This window comes from Macaca thibetana, chromosome 9 (genome assembly GCF_024542745.1).
Source record: "Macaca thibetana thibetana isolate TM-01 chromosome 9, ASM2454274v1, whole genome shotgun sequence".
NCBI classification, from domain to species: Eukaryota; Metazoa; Chordata; class Mammalia; order Primates; family Cercopithecidae; genus Macaca; species Macaca thibetana.
In genome coordinates, this window is record NC_065586.1 from 52,874,183 (window position 1) to 52,880,182 (window position 6,000).

Consider the following 6,000-nt stretch of genomic DNA (forward strand, 5'->3'; position numbering starts at 1 on the left):
AGATGGAATTTGTGAGGAAATGGATACGAAAGCTACAAAATAATTGCTCCTAAAATCAATAAGTGGCACAGTAAAACGGTTCAAACATTTGGAAAGAATTATAAAAATTCAAGTGATGGTTTCTTTGATCCAGCAATTGATTCCTAATTTACTACCTGAAACAATTCCAAAGACGAAAACTGGCTTTACCCAAAGATATTCACTGCAGTCATGTCTATCTGGAGGGAAGAAAGTTATATTTAAAAAGAAGGTTAATTCGATACTAGTTAAAACTACATGCACCCAAGTAAAGCCCAAACATGGAATTTGTCATTTTATTTTTAATTTTAATTTTATGTTACTATTTTTGTTATTTTAATTATGAGTAAAGATTGAAAAAAGATAATCATGGAAAAGAATGTTTACTTCTTAAGACATAATAAATTTAAAACTATCTTAATGCTATTAAGCAAGTCTTAAGGGATAAATAGGGAATAAATAGATGGAGCATGTTTGAACAAGGCAGAGGTGAAAGATGAGAGAAATGCTAGAGATCAGAGCCTCTAACATGAAAATTCAGATTTTTAAGAAGAGCAATTTTGGTTTTATATATTATATGGATCATCAAGAACTGATCTAAAATGAAATGTGTGTTCAGCATTCTATTAAGAATCAGCACAGTGTCAAGAAATGTTATCTGCATCCATAATTGTAAGACTCAAATTAAAATATCGACCCAACTTTGCTCCCTCAGCATCTGAACAACGACTTGCTTGTTAAGCCTTATTTTCTCTAAGATCGCTGAGTTGCAATAAAGAGGAAGCATTTTACAAAAGCAGATAAAGATTTCTCTTTTAGCGTGTGTGACCCCAATCCATCTTTTGAGTGAATTCTCAGTTTGTGTGAGAACATAACCCTGCTCTTACATAAATCCATATCTGAATGATGAAAGATAATGGATTGACTCTCTTCAGGTTTCATGATTGGAATAGCATGCTTATCTGTTTAAACAGGAACCCCTGTATGTCAACTAAAATTGTTGATGTTTTCATATATTGCAACTATGTATCTTCCATGAAGAGAGTTCTATAGCTGCTAGGACTATGAAGATGGAAATGGTATTATCTGTATACTGACGACTCCTAAATATTAATTCGCATGTTAAAACTCTTATCTCTTCAACTCAATTCATACAAATCAGTTACCACCTAAGCCACTTCCAGCCAGGTGTCTTAAAAACACCTGAAAATAAATGGGTTCTATACTGAATACATCACGTTACTTTGCAAATATTCTCTCCAAAATCTCTGTCCCACTGAGTGACACTACTGTCTCTACCTTGCCTCCGAATCCAGGTGATTCTTGGTTTCTCACTCTCCCTCACTTCCCACAATAAAACACTCACCAAATCCTGTTATGTCATCTATGTATCAGTATAATCCAACAAGTTCTCATATGGAGACTTACCATACTTGGTGGGACTTTTAACGGGACTTACAACACTTGGTAATAATTGAATTCTTATATATGAATTTGCTTAAATCACTGAACAATAAGCTCTTTGTACTTGTTTTGCTTATAACTGTGTTCCCAGAATCTAGCCCAGTGTCTAGCGCATAGTAAACATCGCGTAAACATTTTTAAATCACTGAAACTTTCAAGTGATGAAATTTGAAAATAAATCAAAATGCATAGCAGATAAAATTCTACTAAAACTAAAATATTTTCAAAAGCTGAAAATACAGATGAATATAAACAGAGTCCATTTGTTTCATCTGACCTTTTAAATAAAATACATATTCACTCCTTGTTTGGAAAACTGTGTTGTATAAGCCTGTAAAATGTGTTTCTTTATAACAACTTTGTAAGTTCCTTACACATCAAGTACTAAAGATTGAAAAAGATCAGGTACCTCATAAATAACAGTATCTCCAATATTATCATACTTGTTTTTCACTAAACCCTTGGGAAATAAATGGGGATTTTAAAAATATTATTATTTTACAAATAAGAAACAAAGACTTAGAGAAAATAAAAAATCACATGCAAGTTTCCTTGGTTTTTATTCAAAGTTGTTAATATTATGAAATTTATAAAATGGATTGTCAAAGGGCTGGCTAATTCCAGCCAAACCTACCTAGAAGATGATGGAGAGAGAAAAACACTTCTTGTTTCATTTTAAGAAAGAATCCATGAGTCATAATCATAACTGCATTTTCCAAACTACACCTCTAGATGATTTATCTGGTAATATATCCAGTAAATTTGCCTTATTGTATTAAAAATCGTGATTAGAATTGACTTCTTAGTTTTAAAGTGATACATTAAAATAAAAAAATAAATGGCCATATCTGAATTTTTGCATTACTCCACATAGCACAAAATCATATGAGGGGATGCTATTTTGGGTAGAAAAATTCTATACAAAAAAAGGCATTTTATCACTGTATTAGTCCGTTCTCATACTGCAATAAAGAAATGCCCAAGACTGGGTAATTTATAAAGAAAAGATGTTTAATTGATTCACAGTTCAGCATGGCTGGGGAGGCCTCATAAAACTGACAATCATGGCGGAATACAAAGCAGAGGCAGGCACTTTGTGCACAAGACAGCAGGAGAGAGAGTGAATGCCAGATGCTTATAAAACCATCAGATCTCATGAAAACTCATTCATTATCACAAGAACAGCATGGGGGAAAACACCCCCATGATTCAATTCCCTCCACTTGGTCTCTCCCTTGAGACATGGAGATTATGGGGATTATACTTCAAGATGAGATTTGGATGAGAACACAAAGTCCAACCATATCAATCACTAAAACACGAAGATATTTGAGTTTTGGTTTGCATCTATTTCTTACTGGAAACTTGTACTAGCAATTTTAGTTCAATCTATTGGAAATTTGGTAAAGAGTCACCAAGAAAAAAAATACATTGTTCCTGACCATAAATTCTGAATTTTAAAAATGGGTCAGCAATGCTGACATGCATATTCATTGGTTTGTGTAGCAAAGTGATTTAGCAAACAGTTTTAGAAACCAAAATTCGGGATTCTAGTTCTACCTCCATAACAAGCTATTTTGGTACACCTAAACAAGTTACATACATTGCCTAAACTTCAGTTTTATATTTTGTAGATTTCCTATGATTATTTCAAATAACTAAGCACCATACAGCTGACAAAGTGCCTGGCATATAAGATTTATTAATACATTTACCAGAAGTTATTAAGAGCAGAATTATAAACTGTCAAAGGTAAGAGGACCTTAATAACCACACACTATATCCCTGCATTTTATCGGTTTGTAAACTGATTCCTAGAGAGGAGGAAACAGGTGATTCAAAGTCACAGAGGTAAGCTTTCAGTGCAGCAGTGAGTTTTAAGCTTTGCAGTGCATCAGAATTACCTGGACGGCTAATTGAATCACTGGTTGCTGGGCCAAAGATTTTTGCCAGTTCCCAGATATTGCCAGTGCTGCTGGTCCAGGGAACACACTGCAGTGATCTTTCCACTACACTCCACCACCCTACTTCATATCCCTATGGTAATCTGGGGGTACTGATGTCCACACCAGTCAGCCTAGGCTTTGTGTTTCATGAGTCAGAGTTGGAAAAAATTTTTTAAATGTAAACTAGTTTTATTACATATTTACACATTACATTCATCAGCCTAAATATTAATAAATTAAGTATATGTAGCTTCCCTAAGGTCTTACACACGAGAAGGGGCAGAGCATGACTTCAACACCTGCCTGTGTGACATCACACCCTATGGCCTTACCCCTGTTTCAAACCTGGCATTCTTTCCAATATCCCACACTGAGTAAAACCCTACTCCTCAACAGGCAGTATTAACAAGCATCAAATTGGTAGTAAGGATAGAGGTGGAGATTATGCATTTAAATGACACCTGCCTTTGGGAAGTCAGAATCCACTGGGGAGACAGATATGCACTCAGTAAAAACAAAAGCACAGAATGGTTCAAGGCAGCAACATAGGAAGTACTAAGCAATTGTATCTGGAATTGGTGGGTTCTTGGTCTGGCTGACTTCAAGAATGAAGCCGGCCGGGCGCGGTGGCTCAAGCCTGTAATCCCAGCACTTTGGGAGGCCGAGACGGGCGGATCACGAGGTCAAGAGATCGAGACCATCCTGGCTGACACAGTGAAACCCCGTCTCTACTAAAAAAATACAAAAAAAAAAAACTAGCCGGGCGAGGTGGCGGGCGCCTGTAGTCCCAGCTACTCGGGAGGCTGAGGCAGGAGAATGGCGTGAACCCGGGAGGCGGAGCTTGCAGTGAGCCAAGATCACGCCACTGCACTCCAGCCTGGGCGGCAGAGCGAGACTCTGTCTCAAAAAAAAAAAAAAAAAAAAAAAAGAATGAAGCCGCGGACCCTCGCAATGAGTGTTACCGTTCTTAAAGATGGTGTGTCCGGAGTTTGTTCCTGCTGATGTTCGGACATGTCCGGCATTTCTTCCTTCTGGTGGGCTCCTGGTCTGGCTGACTTCAGGAGTGAAGCTGCAGACCTTCACAGTGAGTGTTACAGCTCTCAAAGGTGGCGCAGACCCAAACAGTTAGCAGCAGCAAGATTTATTGCCAGGGGCAAAAGAACAAACTTCCCACAGCATTGAACGGGACCACAGCCAGTTTCCCCTCCTTGTTCAGGTGGCCTACTCTTATTCCCTTATCTGGCCCCGCCCACATCCTGCTGATTGGTCCATTTTACAGAGAGCTGATTGGTCCATTTTACAGAGAGCTGATTGGCCCATTTTACACAGAGCTGATTGGTCCGTTTTGACAGAGTGCTGATTCGTGTGTTTACAAACCTTTAGCTAGACACAGAGTGCTGATCAGTGCATTTACAATCCTTTAGCTAGACAGAAAAGTTCTCCAAGTCCCCAACAGTGCCAGAAGCCCAGCCAGCTTCACTGGCACTCGCCACGGGACTTTAGGGCACCAAGCCTGGGCACTCCCGCAGCCCAGAGGGAGCTTGTCCCCTGATCAAACCCAGCAGGCGCCAGCCGGCTGTGCCAAATGTGGGGCTTGCTGAGCCAGCGCTCACCTGAAATCCAGGCTGGCCCACAAGCGCCAGGCGCAGGCCAAGCTCCCACCCACAGCTCTCTCTTTACACTTCCCCATGAGCAGAGGGAGCTGGCTCCAGCCTCGGCCAGCCCCAGAGAGGGGCCCTCATAGTGCAGCGGCAGGTTGAAGGGCTCCTGGAGCCTGGCCAGAGTGGACAACGAGGTTGAGGAGACATTGAGAGTAAGCAAGGGCTGCTAGCACGTTGTCACCTCTCAATCCCCCCTCTAAACAGGACACCCCAACTGCTGTTGGGAATTTGGCCGACAACTGCTCTAGCTACTTCCTGCTGGATGGGGTGAAGAAAGGGCCCTGCAGTTTAGCTGCACCATAGGAAGTATTAAGCTAGGGCAGGTGGTAGAAAGAAGAACAGTAGAGCTAGGGTGGGGCTCAGAGGTAGAATAACGTATTTCGAGGCAGTCCAGCGACAGGAAGGCATCACAAAGAACCCTGAGTTGTACCTCAGCCTCAACACCTTCCATGGGGTTACCTGGAGCAAGGCATATTGTCTTTCTGTATCTTTTTTTCTCTTCTATAAATGTGGGATTGTGGTAGTGTCTGCCCCACAAGGCAAGAACCAGGCTGTAAACCCTGTTGAGACAGCCACTGGAAAAACTACAACAGTCCTGCGCACTTAGGTGGAGTCTCAGGACGTTCTCCATTTGCAGTGGGGAGGAGTCTGGCCCATCCTCTTCCTGTGTGGAAGCTGAGGTTCAAGCTGGGGGTGGGAAGTGCTCTAGCAGGGACTCTGGCCTAGCGAGAGTCACTGTTCCCCCCTTTTCTTCCTTTTCACCCAATGAAACCCTGCTTTACTCACCCTTTAATCAACTGCAAGCCTAAATTTTCATGGCGGTGGGACGGACAAGGGCCCCATCTTTAGCTGAACTAAGAAAAAGTCCTGCAACATTTTTGGTGGGCAACATGGGGACTCAAGAAGCAGTG

The 6,000-nt window shown here is 40.9% G+C and overlaps 1 long non-coding RNA gene across 2 annotated transcripts in view; it reads right to left on the reverse strand.

Annotated features, from left to right (window-relative positions):
* The window catches only part of LOC126962334 (uncharacterized), an 83,050-nt gene extending 78,426 nt beyond the window's left edge, over window positions 1-4,624 (reverse strand). For both annotated transcript variants that reach the window (XR_007728654.1, XR_007728653.1), the window contains exon 1: window positions 4,391-4,624. This is a non-coding gene — a long non-coding RNA (uncharacterized LOC126962334). The remainder of the gene's footprint in view (window positions 1-4,390) is intronic.
* Between the last annotated feature and the right edge of the window lie 1,376 nt (window positions 4,625-6,000).